Source organism: Schistocerca americana, unplaced genomic scaffold (assembly GCF_021461395.2).
Source record: "Schistocerca americana isolate TAMUIC-IGC-003095 unplaced genomic scaffold, iqSchAmer2.1 HiC_scaffold_1117, whole genome shotgun sequence".
NCBI lineage: Eukaryota > Metazoa > Arthropoda > Insecta > Orthoptera > Acrididae > Schistocerca > Schistocerca americana.
The window spans coordinates 13,553-40,089 of record NW_025725173.1 but is presented as its reverse complement, the minus strand read 5'-3'; the positions used below and the strand labels follow the sequence as shown (position 1 = coordinate 40,089).

The window sequence follows — 26,537 nt, the reverse complement described above, 5'->3', positions numbered from 1 at the left end:
ACCGACAGATATGTTGTGAAATACGTCAGGGCTTATTGTTTTGCAGCAGTGTACGACTGCAAACAAAAATGTATCTTTCGTCGCTAGAAGAGATGGATGCTTTGGCGACCCTCCTGTGTCTTGTGTCCCTGTTTCCGCACCTTTGCACAGGTCTGCTGGCCGCAAACGGCGTCTCGGACACGCCCGTTAGGCCCACGCCCGTCTCGCAGATGTTTCTCGTGCTTGTGCTGTCATATGGGCCACTACCCGAGCGGCAGCGAGCGGCAGTCGAGCACGCCCGTCTCGCAGATGTTTCTCGTGCTTGTGCTGTCATATGGGCCACTACCCGAGCGGCAGCGAGCGGCAGTCGAGCACCGCCCGTCTCGCAGATGTTTCTCGTGCTTGTGCTGTCATATGGGCCACTACCCGAGCGGCAGCGAGCGGCAGTCGAGCAAAGTCGGGACAAGTCGGGACGGAAGAGGACAGGTGCGAATGCACTGCACAGATCACGCAAATATGTGGAAGCGCCCCGCGCGGCGGTGTGTCAGGTGAGGAAGCTGCCGGGGGCGCCCTCCAGCAGGACACTGCTACAGCCCCCCGCCGGATAACGGGAACAAGATGCGTCGCCCGCGAGTGTCGGACGCCGCACGCACCAAGCGAAACGAATGACAGGCGGCGCACCGAGCAGCCGCGTGTCTCACGCAAGTGGCGGTGCGGCGCGGCGCGGCGCGACCGCCAGTTCGGCAGACGCCTCTGAGACGCCGGACGCCGCGCACTCCGCGCCGCCTTCGAGGCTCCAGCTGTTGCGGAAGGACGTGCTCTGCGTCAAATGTGTCACCGAAAACGGCGATTGTGTGTGTTGGGAGAAGAGGCAGAGGCGTCTTCTGTCGTGCGGCTACAGTATAAGGGCGCCAACGGCCATACCATGTTGAATACACCGGTTCTCGTCCGATCACCGAAGTTAAGCAACATCGGGCCCGGTTAGTACTTGGATGGGTGACCGCCTGGGAACACCGGTGCTGTTGGCTCCACTTCATTTTCTCCTTTTTACGCCGCTATCCCTGCCAGCCCTCTTTTCATACTACCTTTCTTTTGTTCAAACGTGCATCCTTAAGCATTTTAAACGTGCCTAGGAATGCCTTGAAAATAACGAACCACTACGAATCGACAGATGTGATCTGAGAAATAAGTCAGGGCCACCTACTAGTTCATAGCAGTGCAAAACACCACAAAAAAAAAAAAAAAAAAAAAAATTAAACGACTGTAATAACATAAGATTCGATATTAATGGCCTCAGTTCGAAGAAGAATGTGCCAAGGAAGATTTCTTAAAAGTGCCTGAAGGTAGCAAAACAGTATGACCGACAGATATGTTGTGAAATACGTCAGGGCTTATTGTTTTGCAGCAGTGTACGACTGCAAAACAAAAATGTATCTTTCGTCGCTAGAAGAGATGGATGCTTTGGCGACCCTCCTGTGTCTTGTGTCCCTGTTTCCGCACCTTTGCACAGGTCTGCTGGCCGCAAACGGCGTCTCGGACACGCCCGTTAGGCCCACGCCCGTCTCGCAGATTGTTTCTCGTGCTTGTGCTGTCATATGGGCCACTACCCGAGCGGCAGCGAGCGGCAGTCGAGCACGCCCGTCTCGCAGATGTTTCTCGTGCTTGTGCTGTCATATGGGCCACTACCCGAGCGGCAGCGAGCGGCAGTCGAGCACGCCCGTCTCGCAGATGTTTCTCGTGCTTGTGCTGTCATATGGGCCACTACCCGAGCGGCAGCGAGCGGCAGTCGAGCAAAGTCGGGACAAGTCGGGACGGAAGAGGACAGGTGCGAAATGCACTGCACAGATCACGCAAATATGTGGAAGCGCCCCGCGCGGCGTGTGTCAGGTGAGGAAGCTGCCGGGGGCGCCCTCCAGCAGGACACTGCTACAGCCCCCCGCCGGATAACGGGAACAAGATGCGTCGCCCGCGAGTGTCGGACGCCGCACGCACCAAGCGAAACGAATGACAGGCGGCGCACCGAGCAGCCCGCGTGTCTCACGCAAGTGGCGGTGCGGCGCGGCGCGGCGCGACCGCCAGTTCGGCAGACGCCTCTGAGACGCCGGACGCCGCGCACTCCGCGCCGCCTTCGAGGCTCCAGCTGTTGCGGAAGGACGTGCTCTGCGTCAAATGTGGTCACCGAAAACGGCGATTGTGTGTGTTGGGAGAAGAGGCAGAGGCGTCTTCTGTCGTGCGGCTACAGTATAAGGGCGCCAACGGCCATACCATGTTGAATACACCGGTTCTCGTCCGATCACCGAAGTTAAGCAACATCGGGCCCGGTTAGTACTTGGATGGGTGACCGCCTGGGAACACCGGGTGCTGTTGGCTCCACTTCATTTTCTCCTTTTTACGCCGCTATCCCTGCCAGCCCTCTTTTCATACTACCTTTCTTTTGTTCAAACGTGCATCCTTAAGCATTTTAAACGTGCTAGGAATGCCTTGAAAATAACGAACCACTACGAATCGACAGATGTGATCTGAAATAAGTCAGGGCCACCTACTAGTTCATAGCAGTGCAAAACACCACAAAAAAAAAAAAAAAAAAAAAAAATTAAACGACTGTAATAAACATAAGATTCGATATTAATGGCCTCAGTTCGAAGAAGAATGTGCCAAGGAAGATTTCTTAAAAGTGCCTGAAGGTAGCAAAACAGTATGAACCGACAGATATGTTGTGAAATACGTCAGGGCTTATTGTTTTGCAGCAGTGTACGACTGCAAACAAAAATGTATCTTTCGTCGCTAGAAGAGATGGATGCTTTGGCGACCCTCCTGTGTCTTGTGTCCCTGTTTCCGCACCTTTGCACAGGTCTGCTGGCCGCAAACGGCGTCTCGGACACGCCCGTTAGGCCCACGCCCGTCTCGCAGATGTTTCTCGTGCTTGTGCTGTCATATGGGCCACTACCCGAGCGGCAGCGAGCGGCAGTCGAGCACGCCCGTCTCGCAGATGTTTCTCGTGCTTGTGCTGTCATATGGGCCACTACCCGAGCGGCAGCGAGCGGCAGTCGAGCACGCCCGTCTCGCAGATGTTTCTCGTGCTTGTGCTGTCATATGGACCACTACCCGAGCGGCAGCGAGCGGCAGTCGAGCAAAGTCGGGACAAGTCGGGACGGAAGAGGACAGGTGCGAATGCACTGCACAGATCACGCAAATATGTGGAAGCGCCCCGCGCGGCGTGTGTCAGGTGAGGAAGCTGCCGGGGGCGCCCTCCAGCAGGACACTGCTACAGCCCCCCCGCCGGATAACGGGAACAAGATGCGTCGCCCGCGAGTGTCGGACGCCGCACGCACCAAGCGAAACGAATGACAGGCGGCGCACCGAGCAGCCGCGTGTCTCACGCAAGTGGCGGTGCGGCGCGGCGCGGCGCGACCGCCAGTTCGGCAGACGCCTCTGAGACGCCGGACGCCGCGCACTCCGCGCCGCCTTCGAGGCTCCAGCTGTTGCGGAAGGACGTGCTCTGCGTCAAATGTGTCACCGAAAACGGCGATTGTGTGTGTTGGGAGAAGAGGCAGAGGCGTCTTCTGTCGTGCGGCTACAGTATAAGGGCGCCAACGGCCATACCATGTTGAATACACCGGTTCTCGTCCGATCACCGAAGTTAAGCAACATCGGGCCCGGTTAGTACTTGGATGGGTGACCGCCTGGGAACACCGGGTGCTGTTGGCTCCACTTCATTTTCTCCTTTTTACGCCGCTATCCCTGCCAGCCCTCTTTTCATACTACCTTTCTTTTGTTCAAACGTGCATCCTTAAGCATTTTAAACGTGCTAGGAATGCCTTGAAAATAACGAACCACTACGAATCGACAGATGTGATCTGAAATAAGTCAGGGCCACCTACTAGTTCATAGCAGTGCAAAACACCACAAAAAAAAAAAAAAAAAAAAAAATTAAACGACTGTAATAAACATAAGATTCGATATTAATGGCCTCAGTTCGAAGAAGAATGTGCCAAGGAAGATTTCTTAAAAGTGCCTGAAGGTAGCAAAACAGTATGAACCGACAGATATGTTGTGAAATACGTCAGGGCTTATTGTTTTGCAGCAGTGTACGACTGCAAACAAAAATGTATCTTTCGTCGCTAGAAGAGATGGATGCTTTGGCGACCCTCCTGTGTCTTGTGTCCCTGTTTCCGCACCTTTGCACAGGTCTGCTGGCCGCAAACGGCGTCTCGGACACGCCCGTTAGGCCCACGCCCGTCTCGCAGATGTTTCTCGTGCTTGTGCTGTCATATGGGCCACTACCCGAGCGGCAGCGAGCGGCAGTCGAGCACGCCCGTCTCGCAGATGTTTCTCGTGCTTGTGCTGTCATATGGGCCACTACCCGAGCGGCAGCGAGCGGCAGTCGAGCACGCCCGTCTCGCAGATGTTTCTCGTGCTTGTGCTGTCATATGGGCCACTACCCGAGCGGCAGCGAGCGGCAGTCGAGCAAAGTCGGGACAAGTCGGGACGGAAGAGGACAGGTGCGAATGCACTGCACAGATCACGCAAATATGTGGAAGCGCCCCGCGCGGCGTGTGTCAGGTGAGGAAGCTGCCGGGGGCGCCCTCCAGCAGGACACTGCTACAGCCCCCCGCCGGATAACGGGAACAAGATGCGTCGCCCGCGAGTGTCGGACGCCGCACGCACCAAGCGAAACGAATGACAGGCGGCGCACCGAGCAGCCGCGTGTCTCACGCAAGTGGCGGTGCGGCGCGGCGCGGCGCGACCGCCAGTTCGGCAGACGCCTCTGAGACGCCGGACGCCGCGCACTCCGCGCCGCCTTCGAGGCTCCAGCTGTTGCGGAAGGACGTGCTCTGCGTCAAATGTGTCACCGAAAACGGCGATTGTGTGTGTTGGGAGAAGAGGCAGAGGCGTCTTCTGTCGTGCGGCTACAGTATAAGGGCGCCAACGGCCATACCATGTTGAATACACCGGTTCTCGTCCGATCACCGAAGTTAAGCAACATCGGGCCCGGTTAGTACTTGGATGGGTGACCGCCTGGGAACACCGGGTGCTGTTGGCTCCACTTCATTTTCTCCTTTTTACGCCGCTATCCCTGCCAGCCCTCTTTTCATACTACCTTTCTTTTGTTCAAACGTGCATCCTTAAGCATTTTAAACGTGCTAGGAATGCCTTGAAAATAACGAACCACTACGAATCGACAGATGTGATCTGAAATAAGTCAGGGCCACCTACTAGTTCATAGCAGTGCAAAACACCACAAAAAAAAAAAAAAAAAAAAAAATTAAACGACTGTAATAAACATAAGATTCGATATTAATGGCCTCAGTTCGAAGAAGAATGTGCCAAGGAAGATTTCTTAAAAGTGCCTGAAGGTAGCAAAACAGTATGAACCGACAGATATGTTGTGAAATACGTCAGGGCTTATTGTTTTGCAGCAGTGTACGACTGCAAACAAAAATGTATCTTTCGTCGCTAGAAGAGATGGATGCTTTGGCGACCCTCCTGTGTCTTGTGTCCCTGTTTCCGCACCTTTGCACAGGTCTGCTGGCCGCAAACGGCGTCTCGGACACGCCCGTTAGGCCCACGCCCGTCTCGCAGATGTTTCTCGTGCTTGTGCTGTCATATGGGCCACTACCCGAGCGGCAGCGAGCGGCAGTCGAGCACGCCCGTCTCGCAGATGTTTCTCGTGCTTGTGCTGTCATATGGGCCACTACCCGAGCGGCAGCGAGCGGCAGTCGAGCACGCCCGTCTCGCAGATGTTTCTCGTGCTTGTGCTGTCATATGGGCCACTACCCGAGCGGCAGCGAGCGGCAGTCGAGCAAAGTCGGGACAAGTCGGGACGGAAGAGGACAGGTGCGAATGCACTGCACAGATCACGCAAATATGTGGAAGCGCCCCGCGCGGCGTGTGTCAGGTGAGGAAGCTGCCGGGGGCGCCCTCCAGCAGGACACTGCTACAGCCCCCCGCCGGATAACGGGAACAAGATGCGTCGCCCGCGAGTGTCGGACGCCGCACGCACCAAGCGAAACGAATGACAGGCGGCGCACCGAGCAGCCGCGTGTCTCACGCAAGTGGCGGTGCGGCGCGGCGCGGCGCGACCGCCAGTTCGGCAGACGCCTCTGAGACGCCGGACGCCGCGCACTCCGCGCCGCCTTCGAGGCTCCAGCTGTTGCGGAAGGACGTGCTCTGCGTCAAATGTGTCACCGAAAACGGCGATTGTGTGTGTTGGGAGAAGAGGCAGAGGCGTCTTCTGTCGTGCGGCTACAGTATAAGGGCGCCAACGGCCATACCATGTTGAATACACCGGTTCTCGTCCGATCACCGAAGTTAAGCAACATCGGGCCCGGTTAGTACTTGGATGGGTGACCGCCTGGGAACACCGGGTGCTGTTGGCTCCACTTCATTTTCTCCTTTTTACGCCGCTATCCCTGCCAGCCCTCTTTTCATACTACCTTTCTTTTGTTCAAACGTGCATCCTTAAGCATTTTAAACGTGCTAGGAATGCCTTGAAAATAACGAACCACTACGAATCGACAGATGTGATCTGAAATAAGTCAGGGCCACCTACTAGTTCATAGCAGTGCAAAACACCACAAAAAAAAAAAAAAAAAAAAAAAATTAAACGACTGTAATAAACATAAGATTCGATATTAATGGCCTCAGTTCGAAGAAGAATGTGCCAAGGAAGATTTCTTAAAAGTGCCTGAAGGTAGCAAAACAGTATGAACCGACAGATATGTTGTGAAATACGTCAGGGCTTATTGTTTTGCAGCAGTGTACGACTGCAAACAAAAATGTATCTTTCGTCGCTAGAAGAGATGGATGCTTTGGCGACCCTCCTGTGTCTTGTGTCCCTGTTTCCGCACCTTTGCACAGGTCTGCTGGCCGCAAACGGCGTCTCGGACACGCCCGTTAGGCCCACGCCCGTCTCGCAGATGTTTCTCGTGCTTGTGCTGTCATATGGGCCACTACCCGAGCGGCAGCGAGCGGCAGTCGAGCACGCCCGTCTCGCAGATGTTTCTCGTGCTTGTGCTGTCATATGGGCCACTACCCGAGCGGCAGCGAGCGGCAGTCGAGCACGCCCGTCTCGCAGATGTTTCTCGTGCTTGTGCTGTCATATGGACCACTACCCGAGCGGCAGCGAGCGGCAGTCGAGCAAAGTCGGGACAAGTCGGGACGGAAGAGGACAGGTGCGAATGCACTGCACAGATCACGCAAATATGTGGAAGCGCCCCGCGCGGCGTGTGTCAGGTGAGGAAGCTGCCGGGGGCGCCCTCCAGCAGGACACTGCTACAGCCCCCCGCCGGATAACGGGAACAAGATGCGTCGCCCGCGAGTGTCGGACGCCGCACGCACCAAGCGAAACGAATGACAGGCGGCGCACCGAGCAGCCGCGTGTCTCACGCAAGTGGCGGTGCGGCGCGGCGCGGCGCGACCGCCAGTTCGGCAGACGCCTCTGAGACGCCGGACGCCGCGCACTCCGCGCCGCCTTCGAGGCTCCAGCTGTTGCGGAAGGACGTGCTCTGCGTCAAATGTGTCACCGAAAACGGCGATTGTGTGTGTTGGGAGAAGAGGCAGAGGCGTCTTCTGTCGTGCGGCTACAGTATAAGGGCGCCAACGGCCATACCATGTTGAATACACCGGTTCTCGTCCGATCACCGAAGTTAAGCAACATCGGGCCCGGTTAGTACTTGGATGGGTGACCGCCTGGGAACACCGGGTGCTGTTGGCTCCACTTCATTTTCTCCTTTTTACGCCGCTATCCCTGCCAGCCCTCTTTTCATACTACCTTTCTTTTGTTCAAACGTGCATCCTTAAGCATTTTAAACGTGCTAGGAATGCCTTGAAAATAACGAACCACTACGAATCGACAGATGTGATCTGAAATAAGTCAGGGCCACCTACTAGTTCATAGCAGTGCAAAACACCACAAAAAAAAAAAAAAAAAAAAAAATTAAACGACTGTAATAAACATAAGATTCGATATTAATGGCCTCAGTTCGAAGAAGAATGTGCCAAGGAAGATTTCTTAAAAGTGCCTGAAGGTAGCAAAACAGTATGAACCGACAGATATGTTGTGAAATACGTCAGGGCTTATTGTTTTGCAGCAGTGTACGACTGCAAACAAAAATGTATCTTTCGTCGCTAGAAGAGATGGATGCTTTGGCGACCCTCCTGTGTCTTGTGTCCCTGTTTCCGCACCTTTGCACAGGTCTGCTGGCCGCAAACGGCGTCTCGGACACGCCCGTTAGGCCCACGCCCGTCTCGCAGATGTTTCTCGTGCTTGTGCTGTCATATGGGCCACTACCCGAGCGGCAGCGAGCGGCAGTCGAGCACGCCCGTCTCGCAGATGTTTCTCGTGCTTGTGCTGTCATATGGGCCACTACCCGAGCGGCAGCGAGCGGCAGTCGAGCACGCCCGTCTCGCAGATGTTTCTCGTGCTTGTGCTGTCATATGGGCCACTACCCGAGCGGCAGCGAGCGGCAGTCGAGCAAAGTCGGGACAAGTCGGGACGGAAGAGGACAGGTGCGAATGCACTGCACAGATCACGCAAATATGTGGAAGCGCCCCGCGCGGCGTGTGTCAGGTGAGGAAGCTGCCGGGGGCGCCCTCCAGCAGGACACTGCTACAGCCCCCCGCCGGATAACGGGAACAAGATGCGTCGCCCGCGAGTGTCGGACGCCGCACGCACCAAGCGAAACGAATGACAGGCGGCGCACCGAGCAGCCGCGTGTCTCACGCAAGTGGCGGTGCGGCGCGGCGCGGCGCGACCGCCAGTTCGGCAGACGCCTCTGAGACGCCGGACGCCGCGCACTCCGCGCCGCCTTCGAGGCTCCAGCTGTTGCGGAAGGACGTGCTCTGCGTCAAATGTGTCACCGAAAACGGCGATTGTGTGTGTTGGGAGAAGAGGCAGAGGCGTCTTCTGTCGTGCGGCTACAGTATAAGGGCGCCAACGGCCATACCATGTTGAATACACCGGTTCTCGTCCGATCACCGAAGTTAAGCAACATCGGGCCCGGTTAGTACTTGGATGGGTGACCGCCTGGGAACACCGGGTGCTGTTGGCTCCACTTCATTTTCTCCTTTTTACGCCGCTATCCCTGCCAGCCCTCTTTTCATACTACCTTTCTTTTGTTCAAACGTGCATCCTTAAGCATTTTAAACGTGCTAGGAATGCCTTGAAAATAACGAACCACTACGAATCGACAGATGTGATCTGAAATAAGTCAGGGCCACCTACTAGTTCATAGCAGTGCAAAACACCACAAAAAAAAAAAAAAAAAAAAAAAAATTAAACGACTGTAATAAACATAAGATTCGATATTAATGGCCTCAGTTCGAAGAAGAATGTGCCAAGGAAGATTTCTTAAAAGTGCCTGAAGGTAGCAAAACAGTATGAACCGACAGATATGTTGTGAAATACGTCAGGGCTTATTGTTTTGCAGCAGTGTACGACTGCAAACAAAAATGTATCTTTCGTCGCTAGAAGAGATGGATGCTTTGGCGACCCTCCTGTGTCTTGTGTCCCTGTTTCCGCACCTTTGCACAGGTCTGCTGGCCGCAAACGGCGTCTCGGACACGCCCGTTAGGCCCACGCCCGTCTCGCAGATGTTTCTCGTGCTTGTGCTGTCATATGGGCCACTACCCGAGCGGCAGCGAGCGGCAGTCGAGCACGCCCGTCTCGCAGATGTTTCTCGTGCTTGTGCTGTCATATGGGCCACTACCCGAGCGGCAGCGAGCGGCAGTCGAGCACGCCCGTCTCGCAGATGTTTCTCGTGCTTGTGCTGTCATATGGACCACTACCCGAGCGGCAGCGAGCGGCAGTCGAGCAAAGTCGGGACAAGTCGGGACGGAAGAGGACAGGTGCGAATGCACTGCACAGATCACGCAAATATGTGGAAGCGCCCCGCGCGGCGTGTGTCAGGTGAGGAAGCTGCCGGGGGCGCCCTCCAGCAGGACACTGCTACAGCCCCCCGCCGGATAACGGGAACAAGATGCGTCGCCCGCGAGTGTCGGACGCCGCACGCACCAAGCGAAACGAATGACAGGCGGCGCACCGAGCAGCCGCGTGTCTCACGCAAGTGGCGGTGCGGCGCGGCGCGGCGCGACCGCCAGTTCGGCAGACGCCTCTGAGACGCCGGACGCCGCGCACTCCGCGCCGCCTTCGAGGCTCCAGCTGTTGCGGAAGGACGTGCTCTGCGTCAAATGTGTCACCGAAAACGGCGATTGTGTGTGTTGGGAGAAGAGGCAGAGGCGTCTTCTGTCGTGCGGCTACAGTATAAGGGCGCCAACGGCCATACCATGTTGAATACACCGGTTCTCGTCCGATCACCGAAGTTAAGCAACATCGGGCCCGGTTAGTACTTGGATGGGTGACCGCCTGGGAACACCGGGTGCTGTTGGCTCCACTTCATTTTCTCCTTTTTACGCCGCTATCCCTGCCAGCCCTCTTTTCATACTACCTTTCTTTTGTTCAAACGTGCATCCTTAAGCATTTTAAACGTGCTAGGAATGCCTTGAAAATAACGAACCACTACGAATCGACAGATGTGATCTGAAATAAGTCAGGGCCACCTACTAGTTCATAGCAGTGCAAAACACCACAAAAAAAAAAAAAAAAAAAAAAAATTAAACGACTGTAATAAACATAAGATTCGATATTAATGGCCTCAGTTCGAAGAAGAATGTGCCAAGGAAGATTTCTTAAAAGTGCCTGAAGGTAGCAAAACAGTATGAACCGACAGATATGTTGTGAAATACGTCAGGGCTTATTGTTTTGCAGCAGTGTACGACTGCAAACAAAAATGTATCTTTCGTCGCTAGAAGAGATGGATGCTTTGGCGACCCTCCTGTGTCTTGTGTCCCTGTTTCCGCACCTTTGCACAGGTCTGCTGGCCGCAAACGGCGTCTCGGACACGCCCGTTAGGCCCACGCCCGTCTCGCAGATGTTTCTCGTGCTTGTGCTGTCATATGGGCCACTACCCGAGCGGCAGCGAGCGGCAGTCGAGCACGCCCGTCTCGCAGATGTTTCTCGTGCTTGTGCTGTCATATGGGCCACTACCCGAGCGGCAGCGAGCGGCAGTCGAGCACGCCCGTCTCGCAGATGTTTCTCGTGCTTGTGCTGTCATATGGGCCACTACCCGAGCGGCAGCGAGCGGCAGTCGAGCAAAGTCGGGACAAGTCGGGACGGAAGAGGACAGGTGCGAATGCACTGCACAGATCACGCAAATATGTGGAAGCGCCCCGCGCGGCGTGTGTCAGGTGAGGAAGCTGCCGGGGGCGCCCTCCAGCAGGACACTGCTACAGCCCCCCGCCGGATAACGGGAACAAGATGCGTCGCCCGCGAGTGTCGGACGCCGCACGCACCAAGCGAAACGAATGACAGGCGGCGCACCGAGCAGCCGCGTGTCTCACGCAAGTGGCGGTGCGGCGCGGCGCGGCGCGACCGCCAGTTCGGCAGACGCCTCTGAGACGCCGGACGCCGCGCACTCCGCGCCGCCTTCGAGGCTCCAGCTGTTGCGGAAGGACGTGCTCTGCGTCAAATGTGTCACCGAAAACGGCGATTGTGTGTGTTGGGAGAAGAGGCAGAGGCGTCTTCTGTCGTGCGGCTACAGTATAAGGGCGCCAACGGCCATACCATGTTGAATACACCGGTTCTCGTCCGATCACCGAAGTTAAGCAACATCGGGCCCGGTTAGTACTTGGATGGGTGACCGCCTGGGAACACCGGGTGCTGTTGGCTCCACTTCATTTTCTCCTTTTTACGCCGCTATCCCTGCCAGCCCTCTTTTCATACTACCTTTCTTTTGTTCAAACGTGCATCCTTAAGCATTTTAAACGTGCTAGGAATGCCTTGAAAATAACGAACCACTACGAATCGACAGATGTGATCTGAAATAAGTCAGGGCCACCTACTAGTTCATAGCAGTGCAAAACACCACAAAAAAAAAAAAAAAAAAAAAAAATTAAACGACTGTAATAAACATAAGATTCGATATTAATGGCCTCAGTTCGAAGAAGAATGTGCCAAGGAAGATTTCTTAAAAGTGCCTGAAGGTAGCAAAACAGTATGAACCGACAGATATGTTGTGAAATACGTCAGGGCTTATTGTTTTGCAGCAGTGTACGACTGCAAACAAAAATGTATCTTTCGTCGCTAGAAGAGATGGATGCTTTGGCGACCCTCCTGTGTCTTGTGTCCCTGTTTCCGCACCTTTGCACAGGTCTGCTGGCCGCAAACGGCGTCTCGGACACGCCCGTTAGGCCCACGCCCGTCTCGCAGATGTTTCTCGTGCTTGTGCTGTCATATGGGCCACTACCCGAGCGGCAGCGAGCGGCAGTCGAGCACGCCCGTCTCGCAGATGTTTCTCGTGCTTGTGCTGTCATATGGGCCACTACCCGAGCGGCAGCGAGCGGCAGTCGAGCACGCCCGTCTCGCAGATGTTTCTCGTGCTTGTGCTGTCATATGGACCACTACCCGAGCGGCAGCGAGCGGCAGTCGAGCAAAGTCGGGACAAGTCGGGACGGAAGAGGACAGGTGCGAATGCACTGCACAGATCACGCAAATATGTGGAAGCGCCCCGCGCGGCGTGTGTCAGGTGAGGAAGCTGCCGGGGGCGCCCTCCAGCAGGACACTGCTACAGCCCCCCGCCGGATAACGGGAACAAGATGCGTCGCCCGCGAGTGTCGGACGCCGCACGCACCAAGCGAAACGAATGACAGGCGGCGCACCGAGCAGCCGCGTGTCTCACGCAAGTGGCGGTGCGGCGCGGCGCGGCGCGACCGCCAGTTCGGCAGACGCCTCTGAGACGCCGGACGCCGCGCACTCCGCGCCGCCTTCGAGGCTCCAGCTGTTGCGGAAGGACGTGCTCTGCGTCAAATGTGTCACCGAAAACGGCGATTGTGTGTGTTGGGAGAAGAGGCAGAGGCGTCTTCTGTCGTGCGGCTACAGTATAAGGGCGCCAACGGCCATACCATGTTGAATACACCGGTTCTCGTCCGATCACCGAAGTTAAGCAACATCGGGCCCGGTTAGTACTTGGATGGGTGACCGCCTGGGAACACCGGGGCATCAAGAAGCAGGTGACCAAACTCGCCCGCATCTTGAAGGAATCCGACGACGAACCGAAGGAGTCTATCGAGCAGCCGCAACCGGCGTCCAAAGCCAAAAGGCGGCGTAACAGGCGGCGAAGCCGCAGCAGCAGCTCAAACGACGAGAGGATGGAGACCTCCGACGGGGAAGCGTCGGACATCTCGCCCGAAAACGCGCGAAAACAAACCACCGAACCGGAGGACCTAGTCCTACGGCCGGACCGCCCACAGCAAGTTCAACCCCCGCCTCCACATAGCGCTTAAATGCAGGAACGCTCTGGCTATAACGTCATCACGTGCAATGTCAATAAAATGAATTCGGTTGTGAAGATAGACGCCCTCACGGAGTTCCTGCAGCACCGAGCTGCCGATGTAGCGATATTACAAGAAGTCGTCACCACGGACTTGGAACAAGTACCGGGATTCGACGTCTTCACGAACATTGACGCAGAAACGAGAACTGGCACTGCTGTAATGGTGAGGAATGGTATCGACACAGAGGACATCAAGACCCTGACTGACGGCCGTGGAATAGCAATCAAAATAGCTGGGACGTACTTTGTCAACATCTATGCGCCGTCAGGCACAGAAAACAAGAGGGCCAGAAGCCAGTTCTTCAATGAAGATATTTGTGCACTCCTTCCACGCAACAACAGCAATGTTGTGCTGGGAGGCGATTTCAACTGCGTGTCTGCTCCAGAAGATCAAGTCCCGGTACCTAATCTGTGCATGGAGCTGCAGGAACTCCTAAGGAAACTGAATCTACGTGATTCTTGGCGTCTATTATATCCCAACACAACGGAATTCACGTACTTCCACAACCGCGGAAGAAGCAGGCTTGACAGGATTTATGTGACCAGAGAGTTGGCCACCTCTGTGTCACGTGTGGAAGTCTGCCCTGTGATCTTCTCCGACCACTGTGCCTACATTTGCAAGCTCCAGCTGCCAACGAATAAAATATCAGGAGGAAGATCAGCGTGGAAACTTAACACGGAACATCTAAGTGACGCCAAACTACAGCAGGAGATAGCGCTCACACTAGAAGAAAGTTTACAGACGCGACGACAATATCCGTCCACCACACAATGGTGGGTCGCATCTGGAAAACCACACATAAGGAAGACGCTGATAAGGCACAGTGCGGAAAAGGCTTTCTGGAGGAAGAGCACGGCAGACTTTTACACGCAGTGTCTGAAGGACGCGCTCAACTGTCCTCCAGACGACGACCTGCTTCTCACGCGAGTGAGAGGAATAAAGGCGCGACTACTGAATATCAGGCGTCAACAGATGAAAGGCGTCGTCGTCCGCAGCCAGACACACGGCGCCACTGAAGACGAACCTGCCACACTGCACCACCTGCATAGAGAGAGGGAGAGGGCACAAAACAGAGCTGTAAGAGAGCTTAGCGACGCAGCTGGCCGCAAAATAACAACTAGGAGGGACATGATGCGTCACGTAGAAGACCACTTCTCTGATCTCTTCAAGGCAGAGGAACCAGATGACGCAGAAACAGCAAAACTACTACAAGGAACGCGCAGACGGCTGAACGACACCGATCGCGCTTTGCTGACGGAAGCTGTGTCAGAGGATGAAGTGAGAGCCGTCCTCAAAACCTGCGCCAACGGCAAAGCTCCAGGAGCGGACGGATTACCGTCAGAATTCTACGCCACCTGCTGGGACAAAGTAGGTGGAATAATAACAGAAATTGTGAACGAAATTCTGGACGGGAAGGAGATACCACCTCCGTTCCTGGAAGGGACCATCACTCTGGTACCGAAAAATAAGGCGCCAAAAACGTTAACAGACTTCCGCCCAATTACCCTCCTAAATGCGGACTACAAGCTCGTAGCGAAATGCGTCGCGGAAAATATGAAGCTCGCCCTCAAAAAAGCAATCAGCCCATGGCAGACATGTGCAGTGTTAGGCAGAAACATTTTCGACGCCGTCTGCACGTACAGAGACGTTATAGCCCACGCCGCATCCAACAGAGCGACTGCAGCGATCATCTCTGTAGACTTCCAAAAGGCCTTCGACAGGATCGGTCACCGGTACCTGCTGAAGACCTTGGCAAGACTGGGTTTTGGCTCCGAATTCGCTCAAGTCATCAAAAACATGTTAACAAATGCCACGTCAAGAGTTACTGTAAACGGCTGGACATCTACGCCGATAAAACTGGGGAAATCTGTGAGGCAAGGGTGCCCACTGTCGATGGCACTATTCACAGTAGCCCTCGACCCAGTCCTCAGGAAACTCGCTGCCACCGTCAACGGCTACAAGCTGAACGATATAAACGTGACATGTATGGCATATGCCGATGACTTGAGCATTTTCGTGGACGGTAAAGAGGACATCGACAAAGTCCTCCCAATAATAGAGTCTTTTGGGAAGGCATCTGGGGCGAAAACCAACCCCAAAAAAACCGTGCTCGTCCCGATAGGGAACGGGAAACTGAGAGGGGCCAGACCATGGTACCAGGTGACCGACAAATATAAAGTTCTAGGTGTTCAGCTGCAGGCCTGCCCACTCAAAATGGCCGCAGAGAACTGGCGGAACATCCTGAACACCACGAGAGGACTCGTCAGGACACACGCCAACAGAAACCTGACGTTGGATCAGAAAGCACAGCTGATCAACGAAACGATCCTGGCGAAGGCTTGGTACATGGCACAAGTCATGAACGTACCAACAGAAATAGGGAAGTCTATAGGAAGCGCTGTATACTACCTGCTGTGGAGGCGGGAAATTCTCAAAGTGTCGCAAGCCACCAGCACCCTCCCTAGAGAAGAAGGGGGGCTGGGCCTGATAGATGTCACGACAAAATGCGCGGCACTGTTGCTCCACCGAGCTCTACAAATGGAGGACAGAAGTGTAGACTGTACCACGTCGTCTCTACTGAAAGAACACAGACCCGATTCCGGGGAAGCGCCGGTAGATGTCAGTAGAATACCCTACAAGATGCGCTACTTGAAGCAGATAGTAATGGACGGTAGCTACATCTCATCCACGCTAGCAGTGAAAGAGATGAGAACTGCAGCGAAAATCTATCGTGCACTGAGAGGCAAACAAGGAAGAAGCAGAACAGAGACGAATCTTCCAGACCACGACTGGCCACAAGTCTGGAAGAATCTCTCTGAGAAAGCCATACCCCCGGAAGCTAGAGACACGTGGTACAAAGTCGTACACAACAAGATACCGACGAACGAGCGCCTAGCGCGCATTGGCATGCGCGAGTCGCCGCACTGCGAAGTGTGCAACGAGATCGACACCGCGGAACACCGCTTCACATGTCCGACAAGTCAGGCGATATGGGAGACATGCAGGAAAATGGTGGCGCTCATGAACAGGGCGGATCACCGAACTATAGAAGCCACAGCCCTCACGATCCCGGCTGCAAAATGTTTCCCACGTCCCAAACGCGTCGCGACCATGTGGACGTTCGCGATGACAGCGCACGCCATAATCGCAAAAAAACAAACGGACGGAGTGCAGTTCCTCACCGATCTCTGGGAGGAACACAAGCGAGCCAAGCGGAAAAACAACTACAGGCAGACGTTCCAGAACTACCTTCAGATAGCGCTGGACGCCGCCTTCAAGGACGCCCTCCGTCCCCACACGCCACGACCGCCTCCGACGTCTCCGCCGCCGCCGCCGCCGCCGCCGTCGCCGCCGCCGCTGCCGCCGCCGCCGACGCCGCCGGCGCCGCCGACGCCGCCGACACCGCTGCCGCCACACCACGCCCCCCCCTAGTCCTCCACGCCTCCGTCGTCACCGATGCAGAGACCCTCCAACGCCCCCAAAGTGTTGTGTGTTAAATGTGAGTTCGGTATAAAATTTGTGCAGTGCAACAACAGTGTCCGCAGTGCTACGGCTACACATATAGGGCATATCCAGGTAGCGTTCTTAAAAATGTGCGAAACATCACTACGCCGAAGACGACTATGTGAGTAGACTAACAAAAGAAACATCTATATTCAATCCATATTTAATCATGTTAAACTTATCTAGAATATAGTTGTCCACTTATAGAATTATTCTTTAATTATGTTTCAAATGTGTTCCGTATCGCCCTCTCTCTCTCTCTCTCTCTCTCTCTCTCTCTCTCTCTCTCTCTCTCTCTCTCTCTCTCTGTCTCTCTATTTCTCTCTCTCTCCCTCTCTCGCTCTCTTCCCCTCAACCACCATCTCGTGGACACCTCGCTATATATATATAATATTCTTTCATACATATTTGTCATTGTCCTTTGTCTCTTAAATGTAAGCCTTAGCCAATAAGACATCTCTAATAATAGCTACAAGCCACATAATGGCACCAGACCAAAAACTCGACCTAAAGTAAAGAACTTAGAAGTGTTTGAATCAATAACCCATAAAATTTAACAAAAACGCGAACAAAACTGAAAAATGAAATATTCTTGCTCCACTGACTTACAAATCAGTGCAACAGTGTAAATTACCTGCAAATGCACAAAATATAATGAAACAGACAATTGCAACAAAGTTACATATCAGTAAAGAAAAGAAAAAGACTCGATAACTAACTGAAATTGAAAATACCTTGGAATCTCATGACTGTATTTGTTATTTTGTAAATAAAAGTTTATTACGTTTAAAAAAAAAAAAAAAAAAAAAGGTGCTGTTGGCTCCACTTCATTTTCTCCTTTTTACGCCGCTATCCCTGCCAGCCCTCTTTTCATACTACCTTTCTTTTGTTCAAACGTGCATCCTTAAGCATTTTAAACGTGCTAGGAATGCCTTGAAAATAACGAACCACTACGAATCGACAGATGTGATCTGAAATAAGTCAGGGCCACCTACTAGTTCATAGCAGTGCAAAACACCACAAAAAAAAAAAAAAAAAAAAAAAAATTAAACGACTGTAATAAACATAAGATTCGATATTAATGGCCTCAGTTCGAAGAAGAATGTGCCAAGGAAGATTTCTTAAAAGTGCCTGAAGGTAGCAAAACAGTATGAACCGACAGATATGTTGTGAAATACGTCAGGGCTTATTGTTTTGCAGCAGTGTACGACTGCAAACAAAAATGTATCTTTCGTCGCTAGAAGAGATGGATGCTTTGGCGACCCTCCTGTGTCTTGTGTCCCTGTTTCCGCACCTTTGCACAGGTCTGCTGGCCGCAAACGGCGTCTCGGACACGCCCGTTAGGCCCACGCCCGTCTCGCAGATGTTTCTCGTGCTTGTGCTGTCATATGGGCCACTACCCGAGCGGCAGCGAGCGGCAGTCGAGCACGCCCGTCTCGCAGATGTTTCTCGTGCTTGTGCTGTCATATGGGCCACTACCCGAGCGGCAGCGAGCGGCAGTCGAGCACGCCCGTCTCGCAGATGTTTCTCGTGCTTGTGCTGTCATATGGACCACTACCCGAGCGGCAGCGAGCGGCAGTCGAGCAAAGTCGGGACAAGTCGGGACGGAAGAGGACAGGTGCGAATGCACTGCACAGATCACGCAAATATGTGGAAGCGCCCCGCGCGGCGTGTGTCAGGTGAGGAAGCTGCCGGGGGCGCCCTCCAGCAGGACACTGCTACAGCCCCCCGCCGGATAACGGGAACAAGATGCGTCGCCCGCGAGTGTCGGACGCCGCACGCACCAAGCGAAACGAATGACAGGCGGCGCACCGAGCAGCCGCGTGTCTCACGCAAGTGGCGGTGCGGCGCGGCGCGGCGCGACCGCCAGTTCGGCAGACGCCTCTGAGACGCCGGACGCCGCGCACTCCGCGCCGCCTTCGAGGCTCCAGCTGTTGCGGAAGGACGTGCTCTGCGTCAAATGTGTCACCGAAAACGGCGATTGTGTGTGTTGGGAGAAGAGGCAGAGGCGTCTTCTGTCGTGCGGCTACAGTATAAGGGCGCCAACGGCCATACCATGTTGAATACACCGGTTCTCGTCCGATCACCGAAGTTAAGCAACATCGGGCCCGGTTAGTACTTGGATGGGTGACCGCCTGGGAACACCGGGTGCTGTTGGCTCCACTTCATTTTCTCCTTTTTACGCCGCTATCCCTGCCAGCCCTCTTTTCATACTACCTTTCTTTTGTTCAAACGTGCATCCTTAAGCATTTTAAACGTGCTAGGAATGCCTTGAAAATAACGAACCACTACGAATCGACAGATGTGATCTGAAATAAGTCAGGGCCACCTACTAGTTCATAGCAGTGCAAAACACCACAAAAAAAAAAAAAAAAAAAAAAAAATTAAACGACTGTAATAAACATAAGATTCGATATTAATGGCCTCAGTTCGAAGAAGAATGTGCCAAGGAAGATTTCTTAAAAGTGCCTGAAGGTAGCAAAACAGTATGAACCGACAGATATGTTGTGAAATACGTCAGGGCTTATTGTTTTGCAGCAGTGTACGACTGCAAACAAAAATGTATCTTTCGTCGCTAGAAGAGATGGATGCTTTGGCGACCCTCCTGTGTCTTGTGTCCCTGTTTCCGCACCTTTGCACAGGTCTGCTGGCCGCAAACGGCGTCTCGGACACGCCCGTTAGGCCCACGCCCGTCTCGCAGATGTTTCTCGTGCTTGTGCTGTCATATGGGCCACTACCCGAGCGGCAGCGAGCGGCAGTCGAGCACGCCCGTCTCGCAGATGTTTCTCGTGCTTGTGCTGTCATATGGGCCACTACCCGAGCGGCAGCGAGCGGCAGTCGAGCACGCCCGTCTCGCAGATGTTTCTCGTGCTTGTGCTGTCATATGGGCCACTACCCGAGCGGCAGCGAGCGGCAGTCGAGCAAAGTCGGGACAAGTCGGGACGGAAGAGGACAGGTGCGAATGCACTGCACAGATCACGCAAATATGTGGAAGCGCCCCGCGCGGCGTGTGTCAGGTGAGGAAGCTGCCGGGGGCGCCCTCCAGCAGGACACTGCTACAGCCCCCCGCCGGATAACGGGAACAAGATGCGTCGCCCGCGAGTGTCGGACGCCGCACGCACCAAGCGAAACGAATGACAGGCGGCGCACCGAGCAGCCGCGTGTCTCACGCAAGTGGCGGTGCGGCGCGGCGCGGCGCGACCGCCAGTTCGGCAGACGCCTCTGAGACGCCGGACGCCGCGCACTCCGCGCCGCCTTCGAGGCTCCAGCTGTTGCGGAAGGACGTGCTCTGCGTCAAATGTGTCACCGAAAACGGCGATTGTGTGTGTTGGGAGAAGAGGCAGAGGCGTCTTCTGTCGTGCGGCTACAGTATAAGGGCGCCAACGGCCATACCATGTTGAATACACCGGTTCTCGTCCGATCACCGAAGTTAAGCAACATCGGGCCCGGTTAGTACTTGGATGGGTGACCGCCTGGGAACACCGGGTGCTGTTGGCTCCACTTCATTTTCTCCTTTTTACGCCGCTATCCCTGCCAGCCCTCTTTTCATACTACCTTTCTTTTGTTCAAACGTGCATCCTTAAGCATTTTAAACGTGCTAGGAATGCCTTGAAAATAACGAACCACTACGAATCGACAGATGTGATCTGAAATAAGTCAGGGCCACCTACTGTTTCGTAGCAGTGCAAAAAACCACAAAAAAAAAAAAATGAAAATAAACGACTGTAATAAACATAAGATACGATATTAATGGCCTCAGTTCGAAGAAGAATGTGCCAAGGAAGATTTCTTAAAAGTGCCTGAAGGTAACAAAACAGTATGAACCGACAGCTATGTTCTGAAATACGTCAGGGCTTATTGTTTTGCAGCAGTGTACGACTGCAAACAAAAATGTATCTTTCGTCGCTAGAAGAGATGGATGCTTTGGCGACCCTCCTGTGTCTTGTGTCCCTGTTTCCGCACCTTTGCACAGGTCTGCTGGCCGCAAACGGCGTCTCGGACACGCCCGTTAGGCCCACGCCCGTCTCGCAGATGTTTGTCGTGCTTGTGCTGTCATATGGGCCACTACCCGAGCGGCAGCGAGCGGCAGTCGAGCAAAGTCGGGACAAGTCGGGACGGAAGAGGACAGGTGCGAATGCACTGCACAGATCACGCAAATATGTGGAAGCGCCCCGCGCGGCGTGTGTCAGGTGAGGAAGCTGCCGGGGGCGCCCTCCAGCAGGACACTGCTACAGCCCCCCGCCGGATAACGGGAACAAGATGCGTCGCCCGCGAGTGTCGGACGCCGCACGCACCAAGCGAAACGAATGACAGGCGGCGCACCGAGCAGCCGCGTGTCTCACGCAAGTGGCGGTGCGGCGCGGCGCGGCGCGACCGCCAGTTCGGCAGACGCCTCTGAGACGCCGGACGCCGCGCACTCCGCGCCGCCTTCGAGGCTCCAGCTGTTGCGGAAGGACGTGCTCTGCGTCAAATGTGTCACCGAAAACGGCGATTGTGTGTGTTGGGAGAAGAGGCAGAGGCGTCTTCTGTCGTGCGGCTACAGTATAAGGGCGCCAACGGCCATACCATGTTGAATACACCGGTTCTCGTCCGATCACCGAAGTTAAGCAACATCGGGCCCGGTTAGTACTTGGATGGGTGACCGCCTGGGAACACCGGGTGCTGTTGGCTCCACTTCATTTTCTCCTTTTTACGCCGCTATCCCTGCCAGCCCTCTTTTCATACTACCTTTCTTTTGTTCAAACGTGCATCCTTAAGCATTTTAAACGTGCTAGGAATGCCTTGAAAATAACGAACCACTACGAATCGACAGATGTGATCTGAAATAAGTCAGGGCCACCTACTAGTTCATAGCAGTGCAAAACACCACAAAAAAAAAAAAAAAAAAAAAAAAAATTAAACGACTGTAATAAACATAAGATTCGATATTAATGGCCTCAGTTCGAAGAAGAATGTGCCAAGGAAGATTTCTTAAAAGTGCCTGAAGGTAGCAAAACAGTATGAACCGACAGATATGTTGTGAAATACGTCAGGGCTTATTGTTTTGCAGCAGTGTACGACTGCAAACAAAAATGTATCTTTCGTCGCTAGAAGAGATGGATGCTTTGGCGACCCTCCTGTGTCTTGTGTCCCTGTTTCCGCACCTTTGCACAGGTCTGCTGGCCGCAAACGGCGTCTCGGACACGCCCGTTAGGCCCACGCCCGTCTCGCAGATGTTTCTCGTGCTTGTGCTGTCATATGGGCCACTACCCGAGCGGCAGCGAGCGGCAGTCGAGCACGCCCGTCTCGCAGATGTTTCTCGTGCTTGTGCTGTCATATGGGCCACTACCCGAGCGGCAGCGAGCGGCAGTCGAGCACGCCCGTCTCGCAGATGTTTCTCGTGCTTGTGCTGTCATATGGACCACTACCCGAGCGGCAGCGAGCGGCAGTCGAGCAAAGTCGGGACAAGTCGGGACGGAAGAGGACAGGTGCGAATGCACTGCACAGATCACGCAAATATGTGGAAGCGCCCCGCGCGGCGTGTGTCAGGTGAGGAAGCTGCCGGGGGCGCCCTCCAGCAGGACACTGCTACAGCCCCCCGCCGGATAACGGGAACAAGATGCGTCGCCCGCGAGTGTCGGACGCCGCACGCACCAAGCGAAACGAATGACAGGCGGCGCACCGAGCAGCCGCGTGTCTCACGCAAGTGGCGGTGCGGCGCGGCGCGGCGCGACCGCCAGTTCGGCAGACGCCTCTGAGACGCCGGACGCCGCGCACTCCGCGCCGCCTTCGAGGCTCCAGCTGTTGCGGAAGGACGTGCTCTGCGTCAAATGTGTCACCGAAAACGGCGATTGTGTGTGTTGGGAGAAGAGGCAGAGGCGTCTTCTGTCGTGCGGCTACAGTATAAGGGCGCCAACGGCCATACCATGTTGAATACACCGGTTCTCGTCCGATCACCGAAGTTAAGCAACATCGGGCCCGGTTAGTACTTGGATGGGTGACCGCCTGGGAACACCGGGTGCTGTTGGCTCCACTTCATTTTCTCCTTTTTACGCCGCTATCCCTGCCAGCCCTCTTTTCATACTACCTTTCTTTTGTTCAAACGTGCATCCTTAAGCATTTTAAACGTGCTAGGAATGCCTTGAAAATAACGAACCACTACGAATCGACAGATGTGATCTGAAATAAGTCAGGGCCACCTACTAGTTCATAGCAGTGCAAAACACCACAAAAAAAAAAAAAAAAAAAAAAAATTAAACGACTGTAATAAACATAAGATTCGATATTAATGGCCTCAGTTCGAAGAAGAATGTGCCAAGGAAGATTTCTTAAAAGTGCCTGAAGGTAGCAAAACAGTATGAACCGACAGATATGTTGTGAAATACGTCAGGGCTTATTGTTTTGCAGCAGTGTACGACTGCAAACAAAAATGTATCTTTCGTCGCTAGAAGAGATGGATGCTTTGGCGACCCTCCTGTGTCTTGTGTCCCTGTTTCCGCACCTTTGCACAGGTCTGCTGGCCGCAAACGGCGTCTCGGACACGCCCGTTAGGCCCACGCCCGTCTCGCAGATGTTTCTCGTGCTTGTGCTGTCATATGGGCCACTACCCGAGCGGCAGCGAGCGGCAGTCGAGCACGCCCGTCTCGCAGATGTTTCTCGTGCTTGTGCTGTCATATGGGCCACTACCCGAGCGGCAGCGAGCGGCAGTCGAGCACGCCCGTCTCGCAGATGTTTCTCGTGCTTGTGCTGTCATATGGGCCACTACCCGAGCGGCAGCGAGCGGCAGTCGAGCAAAGTCGGGACAAGTCGGGACGGAAGAGGACAGGTGCGAATGCACTGCACAGATCACGCAAATATGTGGAAGCGCCCCGCGCGGCGTGTGTCAGGTGAGGAAGCTGCCGGGGGCGCCCTCCAGCAGGACACTGCTACAGCCCCCCGCCGGATAACGGGAACAAGATGCGTCGCCCGCGAGTGTCGGACGCCGCACGCACCAAGCGAAACGAATGACAGGCGGCGCACCGAGCAGCCGCGTGTCTCACGCAAGTGGCGGTGCGGCGCGGCGCGGCGCGACCGCCAGTTCGGCAGACGCCTCTGAGACGCCGGACGCCGCGCACTCCGCGCCGCCTTCGAGGCTCCAGCTGTTGCGGAAGGACGTGCTCTGCGTCAAATGTGTCACCGAAAACGGCGATTGTGTGTGTTGGGAGAAGAGGCAGAGGCGTCTTCTGTCGTGCGGCTACAGTATAAGGGCGCCAACGGCCATACCATGTTGAATACACCGGTTCTCGTCCGATCACCGAAGTTAAGCAACATCGGGCCTGGTTAGTACTTGGATGGGTGACCGCCTGGGAACACCGGGTGCTGTTGGCTCCACTTCATTTTCTCCTTTTTACGCCGCTATCCCTGCCAGCCCTCTTTTCATACTACCTTTCTTTTGTTCAAACGTGCATCCTTAAGCATTTTAAACGTGCTAGGAATGCCTTGAAAATAACGAACCACTACGAATCGACAGATGTGATCTGAAATAAGTCAGGGCCACCTACTAGTTCATAGCAGTGCAAAACACCACAAAAAAAAAAAAAAAAAAAAAAATTAAACGACTGTAATAAACATAAGATTCGATATTAATGGCCTCAGTTCGAAGAAGAATGTGCCAAGGAAGATTTCTTAAAAGTGCCTGAAGGTAGCAAAACAGTATGAACCGACAGATATGTTGTGAAATACGTCAGGGCTTATTGTTTTGCAGCAGTGTACGACTGCAAACAAAAATGTATCTTTCGTCGCTAGAAGAGATGGATGCTTTGGCGACCCTCCTGTGTCTTGTGTCCCTGTTTCCGCACCTTTGCACAGGTCTGCTGGCCGCAAACGGCGTCTCGGACACGCCCGTTAGGCCCACGCCCGTCTCGCAGATGTTTCTCGTGCTTGTGCTGTCATATGGGCCACTACCCGAGCGGCAGCGAGCGGCAGTCGAGCACGCCCGTCTCGCAGATGTTTCTCGTGCTTGTGCTGTCATATGGGCCACTACCCGAGCGGCAGCGAGCGGCAGTCGAGCACGCCCGTCTCGCAGATGTTTCTCGTGCTTGTGCTGTCATATGGACCACTACCCGAGCGGCAGCGAGCGGCAGTCGAGCAAAGTCGGGACAAGTCGGGACGGAAGAGGACAGGTGCGAATGCACTGCACAGATCACGCAAATATGTGGAAGCGCCCCGCGCGGCGTGTGTCAGGTGAGGAAGCTGCCGGGGGCGCCCTCCAGCAGGACACTGCTACAGCCCCCCGCCGGATAACGGGAACAAGATGCGTCGCCCGCGAGTGTCGGACGCCGCACGCACCAAGCGAAACGAATGACAGGCGGCGCACCGAGCAGCCGCGTGTCTCACGCAAGTGGCGGTGCGGCGCGGCGCGGCGCGACCGCCAGTTCGGCAGACGCCTCTGAGACGCCGGACGCCGCGCACTCCGCGCCGCCTTCGAGGCTCCAGCTGTTGCGGAAGGACGTGCTCTGCGTCAAATGTGTCACCGAAAACGGCGATTGTGTGTGTTGGGAGAAGAGGCAGAGGCGTCTTCTGTCGTGCGGCTACAGTATAAGGGCGCCAACGGCCATACCATGTTGAATACATCGGTTCTCGTCCGATCACCGAAGTTAAGCAACATCGGGCCCGGTTAGTACTTGGATGGGTGACCGCCTGGGAACACCGGGTGCTGTTGGCTCCACTTCATTTTCTCCTTTTTACGCCGCTATCCCTGCCAGCCCTCTTTTCATACTACCTTTCTTTTGTTCAAACGTGCATCCTTAAGCATTTTAAACGTGCTAGGAATGCCTTGAAAATAACGAACCACTACGAATCGACAGATGTGATCTGAAATAAGTCAGGGCCACCTACTAGTTCATAGCAGTGCAAAACACCACAAAAAAAAAAAAAAAAAAAAAAAATTAAACGACTGTAATAAACATAAGATTCGATATTAATGGCCTCAGTTCGAAGAAGAATGTGCCAAGGAAGATTTCTTAAAAGTGCCTGAAGGTAGCAAAACAGTATGAACCGACAGATATGTTGTGAAATACGTCAGGGCTTATTGTTTTGCAGCAGTGTACGACTGCAAACAAAAATGTATCTTTCGTCGCTAGAAGAGATGGATGCTTTGGCGACCCTCCTGTGTCTTGTGTCCCTGTTTCCGCACCTTTGCACAGGTCTGCTGGCCGCAAACGGCGTCTCGGACACGCCCGTTAGGCCCACGCCCGTCTCGCAGATGTTTCTCGTGCTTGTGCTGTCATATGGGCCACTACCCGAGCGGCAGCGAGCGGCAGTCGAGCACGCCCGTCTCGCAGATGTTTCTCGTGCTTGTGCTGTCATATGGGCCACTACCCGAGCGGCAGCGAGCGGCAGTCGAGCACGCCCGTCTCGCAGATGTTTCTCGTGCTTGTGCTGTCATATGGGCCACTACCCGAGCGGCAGCGAGCGGCAGTCGAGCAAAGTCGGGACAAGTCGGGACGGAAGAGGACAGGTGCGAATGCACTGCACAGATCACGCAAATATGTGGAAGCGCCCCGCGCGGCGTGTGTCAGGTGAGGAAGCTGCCGGGGGCGCCCTCCAGCAGGACACTGCTACAGCCCCCCGCCGGATAACGGGAACAAGATGCGTCGCCCGCGAGTGTCGGACGCCGCACGCACCAAGCGAAACGAATGACA

The 26,537-nt window shown here is 54.6% G+C and overlaps 15 non-coding genes and 1 pseudogene across 15 annotated transcripts; all 16 read left to right on the top strand.

Annotated features, from left to right (window-relative positions):
- Window positions 1–889: 889 nt before the first annotated feature.
- Window positions 890–1,007, top strand: LOC124560804. The gene has a single exon (XR_006969317.1). It is a non-coding gene; the product is annotated as a 5S ribosomal RNA (ribosomal RNA).
- Window positions 1,008–2,230: 1,223 nt separating this feature from the next.
- Window positions 2,231–2,349, top strand: LOC124560802. The gene has a single exon (XR_006969315.1). It is a non-coding gene; the product is annotated as a 5S ribosomal RNA (ribosomal RNA).
- Window positions 2,350–3,568: 1,219 nt separating this feature from the next.
- On the top strand, window positions 3,569–3,687 carry LOC124560801. The gene has a single exon (XR_006969314.1). It is a non-coding gene; the product is annotated as a 5S ribosomal RNA (ribosomal RNA).
- Window positions 3,688–4,904: 1,217 nt separating this feature from the next.
- LOC124560800 lies at window positions 4,905–5,023 on the top strand. Its single transcript, XR_006969313.1, has one exon. It is a non-coding gene; the product is annotated as a 5S ribosomal RNA (ribosomal RNA).
- Window positions 5,024–6,240: 1,217 nt separating this feature from the next.
- On the top strand, window positions 6,241–6,359 carry LOC124560799. Its single transcript, XR_006969312.1, has one exon. It is a non-coding gene; the product is annotated as a 5S ribosomal RNA (ribosomal RNA).
- Window positions 6,360–7,577: 1,218 nt separating this feature from the next.
- Window positions 7,578–7,696, top strand: LOC124560798. Its single transcript, XR_006969311.1, has one exon. It is a non-coding gene; the product is annotated as a 5S ribosomal RNA (ribosomal RNA).
- Window positions 7,697–8,913: 1,217 nt separating this feature from the next.
- On the top strand, window positions 8,914–9,032 carry LOC124560797. Its single transcript, XR_006969310.1, has one exon. It is a non-coding gene; the product is annotated as a 5S ribosomal RNA (ribosomal RNA).
- A 1,219-nt stretch (window positions 9,033–10,251) lies between these two features.
- LOC124560795 lies at window positions 10,252–10,370 on the top strand. Its single transcript, XR_006969309.1, has one exon. It is a non-coding gene; the product is annotated as a 5S ribosomal RNA (ribosomal RNA).
- Window positions 10,371–11,588: 1,218 nt separating this feature from the next.
- On the top strand, window positions 11,589–11,707 carry LOC124560794. The gene has a single exon (XR_006969308.1). It is a non-coding gene; the product is annotated as a 5S ribosomal RNA (ribosomal RNA).
- A 1,220-nt stretch (window positions 11,708–12,927) lies between these two features.
- Window positions 12,928–13,045, top strand: LOC124560806 (annotated as a pseudogene).
- A 5,871-nt stretch (window positions 13,046–18,916) lies between these two features.
- On the top strand, window positions 18,917–19,035 carry LOC124560792. The gene has a single exon (XR_006969306.1). It is a non-coding gene; the product is annotated as a 5S ribosomal RNA (ribosomal RNA).
- Window positions 19,036–20,254: 1,219 nt separating this feature from the next.
- Window positions 20,255–20,373, top strand: LOC124560791. Its single transcript, XR_006969305.1, has one exon. It is a non-coding gene; the product is annotated as a 5S ribosomal RNA (ribosomal RNA).
- A 1,054-nt stretch (window positions 20,374–21,427) lies between these two features.
- On the top strand, window positions 21,428–21,546 carry LOC124560790. Its single transcript, XR_006969304.1, has one exon. It is a non-coding gene; the product is annotated as a 5S ribosomal RNA (ribosomal RNA).
- A 1,220-nt stretch (window positions 21,547–22,766) lies between these two features.
- LOC124560789 lies at window positions 22,767–22,885 on the top strand. Its single transcript, XR_006969303.1, has one exon. It is a non-coding gene; the product is annotated as a 5S ribosomal RNA (ribosomal RNA).
- A 1,218-nt stretch (window positions 22,886–24,103) lies between these two features.
- Window positions 24,104–24,222, top strand: LOC124560793. Its single transcript, XR_006969307.1, has one exon. It is a non-coding gene; the product is annotated as a 5S ribosomal RNA (ribosomal RNA).
- Window positions 24,223–25,439: 1,217 nt separating this feature from the next.
- Window positions 25,440–25,558, top strand: LOC124560803. The gene has a single exon (XR_006969316.1). It is a non-coding gene; the product is annotated as a 5S ribosomal RNA (ribosomal RNA).
- The last annotated feature ends 979 nt before the right edge of the window (window positions 25,559–26,537 follow it).